Here is a 12,898-nt window from a genome sequence, read left to right on the forward strand (position 1 = left end):
TCACTAAGAAAATCGAGGATCCAGTCTATCAGAAGCAATTAGCTGATGCAGATTATGCAATAGCTTGGGCGAAAGATCCAGAATTCAACTACATCTATCAATTGGAAGCAACAGAATCGATCGATGAAGATACATCTGCATCGATCGATGAGGTTCCTCCCGAGTTAAAGGAAGAAAAGGATAAGTATGGCGTATACAGAGATATTTATGGACGTTCGCGAAACCATAAAGGAAAAGTTATTCCAGTATCTTCATCCCACATCAGAGATATCCTGCAAAGAGCTTCCCAATGTGAGCCATCTTTCATATGCCTATCAGAGCATCGGGAGAGATTCACTACAGATATACCCTTCAGATCTAGTTGCCTACAGCAGAGAAGAGATGGATGAGAAGCTGAATGAGATCTACACCATTCAGTACGATTCAATGAATGATTTCAAGTGCAAACTTGATAGTGTCTACCATCCACTCAATGACAAGATTATCTGGCTGACCAAGACCCTGCAACAGCTTTCAGACAATGTCATCATCATCTTAAAGCGACAGACAAGAGAAATTCCAGCAAGGATTTCTATGCCCTCAACATCGACCAACAACCGACGGATACCATCGACCGATCCAGATTACTCAAGATCGATCGATGGTAACTTTAGTAAATCGATCGACAGACGCTTTATGAGATTGGAAGACAAGTTATATTCTTTTGAAGAAACACTTGGTCATTCCTACTACCCAATGAGCGATGACATGGATGCACTATCCAAGAGAATGTATGCTTTGCAACAGGAGATGGAGATAATTCAGAAGCAACTCGATTCACAACAGAAGACACCTCCACCAATCTATACTCCTACACATATATCAGTCGTCTACCCACAAGCACCAGCCGATGAGCAGACAGAATCGATCGACACCAGCGATGTTGCATCGATCGATTGCTACACCAACCATTACGGATGGAATTCAGAATTCCATTACAAGCCGAAGTATGGAGCTAGAGCACATGACACCCACATGGGATATAAGAGAAGCTGGTCAGATACATCGGAAGATCCAGCAACTCAACGAAGAAAAGCTACATACACTAAAGAAGAAGTTGACAAAATGATTGCTGAGATATATGACACCTTAAAGTATTCAGAGGATGACTACTACAAGGATTTGATGAAATCTACTTTCCCTTTGATTGCAACATCTCTACTTTGCATTTAAAGATATATAATTTAGAGAAGGAGATCAAGGACATTCAGCGACAACTTGCAACTCAACCATACAAATCGACCGATATGCAAACTTATGTATCGCTCGGCGATGGTACTTGGAAAGCGATCGATACAGAAGAGGATGCATCGATCGATACTGATACACCAGCAGTCTGACAGGGAACCACCACGGACGGTGTGCTACCTAAATCAAGGAGGATACAAGCAAGTCACCAAAGTCATCACCAAGGAGAGAAGTAATAGCAGCGAAGAAGAAATCATCCTGGAGAGAGAGATCTGAACTGCATAAACAGAGAAGATCTTGAATTCCTTTTGTTTTGTTACTCTATTTTTATTTAAAGTTTATTTAGATATCATAATTATGCTTCTTATGAATATGTCTGAGCAGTCTTATTGTTAGATTTAGGTTTACCAAAGGTTGATTTATGTATTGCTAATCTTGACATGATTGTTAATGTGTTTTAATAGTTCTTTCATTCTAGTTGCACTTAATGCTAAGTAAAGGAACTGATCACCATGTATTTAGATCTTAGGTTTAATTTGCGCAAGCGATAGCATGGTGAATTACCTGAAAATAAATTAGAATGATCTTATTAATTAGCTAAAAACGACAGTTGTCCTAATTAATCTGAGAGCCTATCAACCTGCTCGGGAATGCTTACTGGAAGGATAATCGATCAATACGATGTTCGAGTCATCGATTGATTATCTAAAAAGGTTGTCGATCGATTGTCATAAGTTACATCGATCGATGCTTTCTCATTATGGAACAAGCGACAGCTGACTGTCTTGAGATCCAGTTATTAGACAATCATTAGATTGTTCTTAAGAGTTGAGTTCGAGAACAAACATATTCAAAACCCCTTTAAATCCTTAAAAGCAGCATACTCGTCATACCTAACGGTTTACCTTGATCTAGATACCTTCCCTAATTGATAACAAACCGCTATTCTGAAATCGAGCAATTGTCCTATTCGCCGATCGATATACACTTCCGGATATCGATCGATATCCTGTTTACATTTAAGTTACTATTCTAAAAACCTTTCAAGCTAGCTTTATTTCGAAGACTATACAATCTATTGTGTAATCCAAGAGTCTATGTGGATTCGATCCCTAAGTACTACAACTGACCTCTTTTGATGAGAGTAATATTGCTATAGGATAATTTGAGCAAGTATCAAGGTCATAGTTTAAGTCCATGGAGCGGTTTGAAGAAGGTTTTGGGCTTAAAATGAGTTTAAAGGAAGTATGGGCTATACAATGAATTTGAAGCTGAAATTTGGTACACTGAACCTGTATGGGATATGGTCATTTCTTCCAGAAGATCAGAAGAAAGTGGATTGTGAGTCATCAAAAATGTTCAATACATGAAAAGAGAGCTTTTGTGGTGACACATGGATGAGTATTTGTCAAGATGGTTTCATGCAAAATCTAGCTATAAATAGGACCCTTAGGTTGCCATTTTATGATTTTATAAACCCAGGGTTTTCTCTCTTGAGACGTTCTTGTTGTTTGCTCTTGAGAGAGAAATTACCAAAAAAACCGATAAATTTCTAAGTGTGTGAGAAGAGTGTTAGGAGGCTGGGTAATGGCTGATCCTTATACTAGAATCGGTGGTGAGGGACTAGGAAGGGTGGTAAGATTTTTATTAGGTGTTTAAAAACATTTTTTACCCTTGAGTCTTTAGCCTCCCTAAAACCGGTTTTTGGTAAAAATTAGGTGCATGCATGTAGGAGATTGTTCTGCCTTTGAGCATGGCTTGTCTCCTCTGTATGAAGACCTAGGTGGGTTCTGGAAGTGTTGTTTGTGTGTGCTAACTGTGTGGGGTTGCATGGAAGAGCTTAGATCAAACAGATCTTTAAGCTAAACCGAGGAGCGGTTTTCGTGTGAATTGCATGGGAGTGTGGTAGACTCCATGCGTGTGTTTCATGATGTTAAATGAAGCATTTTGATTGTGTGCATGTGTGTTTAAGTTTATAGAATGCTTGTGTGTTGATTGAGTTGCATGCATGTCTAGTTTGTAGTGAATCGCATGCTTGTTGTAGAAATGGTGTAGCATGTGTATCTAGACTTGAACTGTGTAGCATGCATGTCTAGATATTGTAATTGTGTATGCATGCATTGTTTTGTTGAGTTGTAGCATGCTTATCTAGACATTGTGGTGAAATGCATGTTGATTTGAGTGTTACTCTCACATGGCGTTTAGGGTGCTAGTTATGCATTGTTTTTGCATTAGCATTGTTGAGTTGTTAGTAATGCATATGAGGTTGCATTAGTTGTTGTAGCATGTGTTGCTAGTAGTTGTGTCGTTGAGTCTAGCCTTACCATGTAGGTGGCTACGACTAGTTGTGTGGAGTTTGCATGTCGAGTCTAGCGGAACCGGGTAGGTGAGCTATGACTAGTGTGGTATAGCCTATTCACGGAGAATAGTGCTTGTGTCGAGTTGTTTACTCTGAGTGAGTATGACATGCAATCTTAACGACTGTGATAGCCTAGCATGAGATCCCATAACAGAGAGCTATGACTTGAGTTGATGGTGTAATCGCTAACCTGCGGGGCGCTGTAAGACCTAAACTTGGATCCCTTGATCCAACCAGTCTGCGGCCTTACCTAATGTCTAAGTGTACTTCAGCCAATTTAAGTCCAATAGTTTCTAAGTCATTTTTCAATCGTTAAGGTTCATGTAATCAAACAATACAATGCGGAAGCTTAAGATAAAAATCATTTTATATATATAAGTCAATGTGATCCATACAAATCATTCATAACATTCAGTTGCACAATAGGCTATCATAAGTTCAATGTATCAAACTATCACTACATCACACATCCCACACGGCCAAGGTCTTCATGGCTCCTTAGCCTTACCACGATCCCTGTCAGGACCTGAAATCAAAACCCACAACACATATGCATAAGAATCACAGTCCGATACCCTAGCAAACATCAACCTAAGCATGGTTCGGATACTTAGCCTAATCTGGCCCAAAAGTGACCCTTCCTAATACTCGTCCAAAAACTAAATAAAATTCATGTTAATTCATGATAATTCTAAACTAAGAAAATGGTCCAATTGGATTTTCCAGAACCGGCCTCGATCATATTGATCTCGACCATGAACAGCCCAACCGACCATAAGGGACCACCTCTAAATCCATGATATAAAACTAATCTTTCACCATGATAATTCATGATAAATACCCACTAAGGGATATTCAAAGTCGGATCCTATCAATTCCCTTTGGAACTATAAGATCGGACCATACATGCCCAACCAAGGCCATGGAGAGATTACACTGATCTGGCCAAGGCCTGGCGGCTTGTCCATGAGTCTGAACCCACAGAACACTTCAGAATCTAGTAGGGACAATTATATTGACAGGAAAGAATTAATGGATGCAACCAACAACACATGGATCAATCGGCCAGACCACCGGGATCAATGGTCTTGGGCGATACCACTTGGTTAGCATCACTAACCTTAGGTGTGTGCTCGGAAGTCCCCAAACTCTTCTCCACAGTCTTATCCTTCTGCCTAGTATCCATTTCCGATCAAGTCTTCTTTGCCCACGGCTAGAACCCACAGGAATCACCAAGCCTTCACACGGATTGCCTTGCGGCCGGTCTCTCTCTTTTCTCTCTTTGATTCTGTAACGAATTGGGCAGAGTTTCCCCTTCTGTTTCTGATGATTAATGTTGACAGGAGGGACTTTTATTTATAGTAGAAAGGCTTGCCAACTGCTCTGGGCGAACAGATGCACTGATTGGACGATGGGACATATGCGGTTGCACCTTTTCGCCCAAACCGTCCAACCGCTCACAACTGCTCCTTTCTTCCTTTGGGCTGATCGATCTCTGGCCCAATAGCTTGCCCACAAGCAAGGCTTGCTTGTCAAAGTCCCACAGACCCATCGGACCCCCATTTCCATGATCCGGACCACCATCCGTCCATGACCCGCATCCACCAGCCAAGACTCAAACACTCCACCCAGCTGAGATGAGCTGAGTGCTAGCTGCCCCAGCTGAGTGAGCTAGTCCTCTAGCTCCAGTGAGCTAGCTCATGCTGTGTGGGATACCTTCCAGCTCCACCTAGCTGGATGAGCTTCTTCCGGACCTTGGCCAGCTTCCAGATCACTCGTCCAGCTCTCCTTAGCTTCTTTCTTTCTTGTTTTAGTCAAGTCTCAGCCATCTGATGCACTTAACCTTCTGTTTGGATCATGATACGCTTGTCTTTAGATCATATGACCTGACTGGTGCATCTCCTCGTACCATGGCCCGTCCTGATGGCCTTATCTAGAACCAGGGACATGACAGGCGCGATGTGAGACGGATTGACCTCGCTCATCTGCTTGTCAATGCTAAGTGGGTAGCGCCCATGGACAAGCGCTACATGACAATGTAGCCAGGACTCGGAGTATGGCCATTTCTCGGAACTGATTGCTTCCATCTATATGACTCGGTGTTTATAATGGGGATATTCAGCGATGAGATGGATAGGCTTCCATTGTGAAGGGGTGGCTTCCCGAGGATATTTTAGCAGGAGCTCCATCCATGTGTTGTGTTTTTGTGCACTTGAGTCTAGGATTGAGTCTAGACGAGTTGTTGAGTTTGACAAGGCATACGGCTGTCTTGGTCTTACGCGTCGAGTAGAGTGTCTCCGTGTAGTGTAGTAACATGCATTGTAGTATCATGTTTCCGCCTTGCATATTGTTGTTGCATACTTGATTATTTCATGTTGCTTGATATTGTGGTTGCTTGCTTGTTGGGGTTATGGGGTTTGATTGGGGAATTTTCTGTTCTAGTGGACCAGTTCCCACTGAGTGACATTAGGTTGCTCATTCCCCATTCTTGTATCTTTTTGCAGGTAACCATAGAGGTTTTGGGCGTTAGCGGGGTGTGAAGGACGTGGTCTGTGTAGATTTGCGGTGCTGTTTGCAAGGAATAAGAAGACCGGAGTTTTCAGTTATTTTATCGTTGATCTTTTAAGGGTACTCTTTTGATTTCGAACTTTGTTTTATGTTTGCGGACATCATCGAGTTCCCGACACTTGTAAAATAAATAAAATGTATGTTTATTATTAAAAACCCCGTCTATCGCTGCTAAATTAAGTCTTGTCCGGATTTAACACAACTCTCAACCAAGGAACGGGTTGGCAAGCCTTAGGCCGCGGTCGAGAGGGACGGTATTGCGGTCGGACCGGCTGAGTTTCAGGTTGATCGGCTGTGCTGCTCGTCAAATTGTGGCGCTTCCGGATCGGTTATGGGTTTGTCCGGCCTAGGACGGTTCGGGGGTGTTACACATGTTTCCCTTGATCGACACTCCCAAGATGTAGCCTACAGATTTATTTTATGCAGAAATGAGGTCAATATAGGGGTAATTCAGGCGCTATCAGTGGAGTTGTGTGACTGTATGGTATGGTGACTAAGCTAGTGTGTATTACATTGAAACATTCTAATGTTAGTAATGTTTCAATTCCACCTATCATATTTGCAGAAGTGAGAGTAGTGATTTTAAATTATGTGATATATTGCTGTTTTCAAACCTCTTTCATTAGGACTACTTTTTTTTTTAGGACAAGCACAAGGATAAGTCTGGAGAGTTGATATACTATGGATTTTACCAGACCATGGTATATGACCTTTTTAGAGTCTTTTATATGGGTTTGTAGTATGTATTAGAGTGTTTTCAAGTTCAGGTACATTTTGGAGAACTTTAGTGATTTTGGAGCCTTTTGAGGTGTAGAACTGCACAAACGCATCAGAGTTTTAGTTTTGGATGAAGATCTTCTCACCGTTTGATTGATCTCATCTTTTGACACAAGATATAGCTTTGGTTAGTTTTCCAATGCCCAAGTTTTAGATCCATCAGCATCCTATAGTAGAAGTTATGGATGTTTTACTAAAGAGTGGTAGATCGATGGTGATCCCAGAATGCGGGCTGAGTATATTTTAAGACCTACTTAAGCTCAGAATGCACAACAAATTACCATAATGCCTCTGGCCGACTTTAAATCATATTTATGTGTTTTCTAAGCCATTGTTGATGGGTATGCTTTCTATTATTCATGGTTCTTAGTATTAGGTTAGGAGAGAAGAAAGAAAATCCTTCAGAGTCCTCTTGGAACTTCATTGGTTTGGTTTTATTATTGATTTCTATTTCATATCTATTCATCTATGATTTATGTGACAAACTTCATGTCTGAATAAATCCACCTGCTAGGTTTAGGGATTTTCTAGGGTTTATAATGAACTGTCGATATATAGGATTGTTAGGTTATCTATAGATCTCTACACCAGGGTGTCTTGTAATACTAGGATCTAAAGTAGTTAGAAAAGAACGAGAGTGTGACTGATTATTTGAACATAGAATCATAGGATAGTTGAGAGGCACGAGAGTGCAATCAATTAACGGAACCCGAATCCTATTGGATTAAATACCTAGGCACATACGAATATTTGGTCTAGGAATTTAGTTGAACATAATCGATTAGGTTGTTAATGCTTGTCTGAAGAAGCATCGATCGATTCTCTGGCAATAGCATCGATCGACGGTCGCTCCTTGTTCGCATGCGAGAGCTAGAACAAATATTTAGACATCTAATTATTAATTGTATGCGAGAACTGGATTACTTACTTGTTGAAATCGAGTTCTAAGATCAAATAGTTAACATATATATATAATTATAGTTCTTTTGACCTGAATGAAATCCTAAGTCTAGCAACCATCTTTTCATCAAACAACTCTTAATCTTTTTAGAAGAACTACCATGTTCAACTATTTTGCTATATTTATTGCTTTAATACTTATTTGTCTAGCTTAATCGCGATTTATTGAGTTTATTGTTTGTTCACGCTCCATGTTGATTCGATCTCCTAAATATTACAACTGAATTTTTTTTTTGCGAGAGTAAAATCACTCCTTGTGGTAATTTGATAATTTGAGTGATATCAATTCTCACTAAGGGTTATGATATACCATGAATTTGATCCATTTTTAGTCATGGTATATTAGTATCCATTCTTGGGTCTATATTGCATGTATAGGTTTAGGAGCTAATGCAAGAAAGATGATGATTTTGGAGCATTTTGGAGCACTTTAGAGTTCATACCCGAGAGGACCATATCGACCACCTGAGCTCGACAAGGAGAGACAAACATCGATCGATGCACACTCAGTGCTATCGATCGACACTTAACCGCAGAAGCACGGTTTTGGTCACAGCCGACTTGAAGCCCAAGACACAATCTATTGACCAAAACGCCCCTGACGAGTTTTAACCTAGTTTTCATAGTATTTAAGTTTTGCCAATGTGTTTTGGCACAAACACGGTTTTTACAAGAGTTTTCTTAATTATTTGTTTTTGCTGAGAGAGAGAGAGAGAGTTATCAAATTGAGAGCAATCTTGAACACCTTTTATTTTATCTATCTATTAAGATTTTATGATTATGCTTGTGTCTTACTTAGCCATGTCTGAGTAAACACTCTTGTTAGATTTAGGATTCAAATAGGGATGAGTGATTAGCCCAAAATATGATTACAGGAGCATGCAATATTCATCTTAGAAGATCATACTTAATACTTTTGTAGGAGTAGCTAACCTACACATGAATACAGAGATATCAATCCTTGGATCTATCTTCTCTGAGCTAGTAATTTACCTGGAACAAGCGATAGCTGACTTGGTAAATTACTTGGCGAACTGTATTCAACCACACGCTTAAAGCTTACTAGTAGCGCAATCGATCGATACTCCTATAGAGTAATCGATCGATAGACGCGGGGCACATGTCGATCAACATCGGTGACAGCACACTGATCGACGCCCTAATTTATGATCACAATGGAGGTGTTTTATCGGTTCTAGTGATTAGATAGTTACAACTACAGTTGGGCTATTGCTTAGTTGGGTTCTTTAATATCATGCAAGCATCTCATATAGGCCTTCATACCTCTATAATCCTGATAACCTGAATACTAATCCTAGATCTAACTCTTTAAATCATACTTGTTAACCCAAATAAATCATCATTGAGTAATTGTCCTGCTCAAACCAGTTTCCTGATTACTTTTACTTATTGAATTGAAAATCTCCAACCTAGCTTAGTTAAGATAAGATATATTGATTCCTCAGCTCCCTGTGGATTCGATCCCTAAAAACTACAATTGACCTCTTTTGATGAGAGTAATATTTCTATAGGGTAATTTGAGCAAGTATCAGGTTACCATCTTCTTTGTTCATCGACTTACGATCCGGTTTAGACATGTTGGATCCCCAGGCTCTAGGGATGTTATAATCAAAGGAATATCCTTTATTTTTTTTTGATAAGTTATCTAGCATTAGGGAATATCCCTGTTATATAGCAACAACTTTGTAACATCCCGAGTTGTATATACGAAAAGGCTTAAGAGAATTGATTTGGCTACCTATGTCACCAAAGTTGACTTACCTTTTCCGTCACACATCCGTTTAGAACTCCAGAGTTAAGCGTGTTTGGGCTGGAGTAGTGAAAGGATGGGTGGCCTATCGGGAAGTGATTTGTGATAGTGTGCGAGTGAGGCAAAAACACGGGGAAAGGTCGGGTGGTGATTGCAGGGTAAACAATGATTTCGAGCTTTGGAAAATTAACGACCGAATGGGGCCTATGGGCCGAGAGAGCGGGCGTGGGTGGCCCATTAGCCGTGGGCGGTCGGGGCGTTACAAATGGTATCATAGCGGAGTTTCGTCCGGGCTCTGACCCGGGATGGCGATTTGTGGGACTGGATTGTAATCGGTTTTAGAAGATTTTCGAAACATTTTGGGAATTGGGGGGGGGATTTTAAAAATAAAAATAACTAGCACCTTTCTGTTTGGTAACTTCTAACCCAATTGTCTTTTTATGACAATGAGTTTACTCATCGTTATCCGTTCTCTAGCTAACAGGGTTTCAGCCAGATGTTTAATAGATGGAGGATGTCACAGTTTGTCAGTTTGCTCAGGTGTTTATCAGTTTCGTCAACCGTGTTCAGAGATTGCGAGTGGATTTGTGATATATCTGCCACTACCTAACTTTAAGCCGTCACTCCACGAGTTTTTGATTACTGGAGCTTATTTGGTGTGAGAGGTGAGCCATTGGTTGTCATGTGTTATTCTTGTGTATGAGTAAATTGACTATTTTGGAGGTATGTTCAGTTTGTAAACTCGTGGGGACCGCTTTTGGATTGGGGGTGCGGCATCTTTCGTTTTGTATATACTAGAGTTATGCTTGTTTTGGTTTGCCAGATTTTGGCGATATTGACTGTTTCAGATTGTGTTTAAGCTATTAAGATTTAGACAGCCGGCACACAGAGATTGGGGACCACTGGCATTCATCGAGATGTACCAGTTCTACTTGGAGGGGTCGATTTCATTGGAGACTTAGTAGAGATGGAGCTGGATTTCTATGATATTATAGTTAGGATGGATTGGCTACCACGTCATCAAGTGGTACTAGATTGCCCCAGAGTAAGAGTTCATATCCCTAGAGGAGATGGGAAGATCACATTCCAGTGTATTCAGGCTTACAGAGGGATTTCATTCGTTTCCATGTTGCACGCTAAGGATCTATTGGAAAGAGGAACAGAGGGATTTATGGCGACTATTTCGATGGATAAGGATGATGGACATCATGAGTTACAGGATAATCCTGTACTACCCCTTGTTGGTCCCGAGGGACGGAGGAGATAGCTATTGTTGTTCATCATTTAGAAGCCTGTATTCCAGTGGTTGCAAAGTTTGAGGATGTATTCAAAGCCTTTTGAACCAAAAAAAAAATTGAAGCCTTAAAGGGGCCACCACCAGCCAGAGTTGACGCTCTTATGATTGAGTTGGAACCAGGGACATAACAGATTTCACAAGCGCACTACCATTTAGTACCAGCAGAGATAACTGAGTTGAAAAAGCAGCCGGATGAACTCTCAGATAAGGTTTTCGAGTACTTCATCGTTGAGAGCATGTACATAACATGATTTTGTACATGTTATGGACATTATGAGCTCGTGGTGATGCTGGTTAGGTTTTCGAAATGCACCGGTAGCATTCAAGAAACTTATGAAAGATGCCTTTCGTCAGAACTTGGATAAGTGTGCGATTGCCTTCATCGACGACATCATAATTTATTCTTTGAGCAGAGAGGAGCATGCGGAGAATTTACAGATTGTGTCGGTTAAGCTGGAGAGCATCAATTATTTGCTAGCTTGGTAAGTTTTTCTTTTGGTAGGGAAAAAATTAGATTTTGGGTTATGTGGTTTCGGAAGCAGGAGTTGCTCAAGATTTGAAAAATACCACTATGATTTCAGCGTGGCCGACATTTAAGAGTTATAGAGATCAGAAGTTATATTTTTATTGGCCTGGTATGAAAAACAATGTTGCTACATTTGTATCGCAGTGTTAGACATGTATGATGGTTAAGGTTGAGAATCTGGTGCTTAGAGGGCTATTGCAGGATCTGCCATTACCATAGTGGAAACATGAGTACAACCTACCACCCATAGACAGATGGCAGTCAGGGAGGACTATTCAGACATTGGAGGATATGCTCAGAGCTTGCGTTTTATATCGGGAAGGAAACTTGGGGAAGTATCTACATCTAGCAGAGTTTTCCTACAACAACATCTATCATTTGAGTATGAGATGGCACCAAATAAGGCACTTTATGGTAGGCCTTGTCGTACACCACTTCTGGACATAAGTGGGGAAGAAACGAGACTTGAATCAGCAATGTTCAGGTGATGGTAGAGCAAATTGAGATGCTCAAGGTTCGGATTATTGAAGCCCATGACCGTCAAAGGAGTTATGCAAATCAGTACCATAAGGATTGAGAGTTTTAGGTGGGAGACTTAATACATATTAAAGTGAGGACATCTCATGAAGGATCTAAGACTCGAAAGCTAAAGAAGTTTAAACCAAGATATATGAGACCATAACCCATTGTGGAACGGATTAAGTAGTGGCTTATAGTTTAAAGTTATCAGAAGAGTGTCAGGGTTTCAAGACGTAATCCATATGTAAGTTTTGAGGAAGGTCAGGAAAGAGAAAAAAATCTCATTTTACAGCAGCCGCCAAGTAATCATGGTAAAAGAAAAAAAATATGCACTTTATCAGCCAGTTCAGATTATAAACCGGCAAGTAAAAGAGGTTCAAGGGATGATGACAATGTTGGTCAAAGTTTGTTGAGAGAGAGACAAGATCCAGGAGGAGAACTGGGAGACTGAGACTCAAATAAGGATTGAATGTTCAGAGTTTTTTTTCGAACGGTATTGGACAACCGACTCATGACTTGAATTTGAAGACGAATTCCTTACTAGTGGGGAAAAATTGTAACGACCTATATCTCTAATCCATAATTAAAATTTGTTATTAGTTAATTGAACCAAACGGGCAAAAACTTATTTTCTCGTGGTTTAGCATAAACCGGGTATGTGTGTATATTTTAAGTACACGATCCTCTTCTAAATAACTTAAAAGCTGTACGACGTCAATGGGGCCACAGCCAAGCTATTCCATCTTCTTCTCCATCACCAGCCACCAACAGCCACCATGAAAGAGGAGCCATCACACCATCTGAAAAGAGAGATTAAAGCTCATCAGACACGTTTTGGAAGAGCAGAAGAACGATCGATCAAAACTGAGTATTTCGAAGCCAAATTTTGAGGTT

This window comes from Raphanus sativus, chromosome 7 (genome assembly GCF_000801105.2).
Source record: "Raphanus sativus cultivar WK10039 chromosome 7, ASM80110v3, whole genome shotgun sequence".
NCBI classification, from domain to species: domain Eukaryota; kingdom Viridiplantae; phylum Streptophyta; class Magnoliopsida; order Brassicales; family Brassicaceae; genus Raphanus; species Raphanus sativus.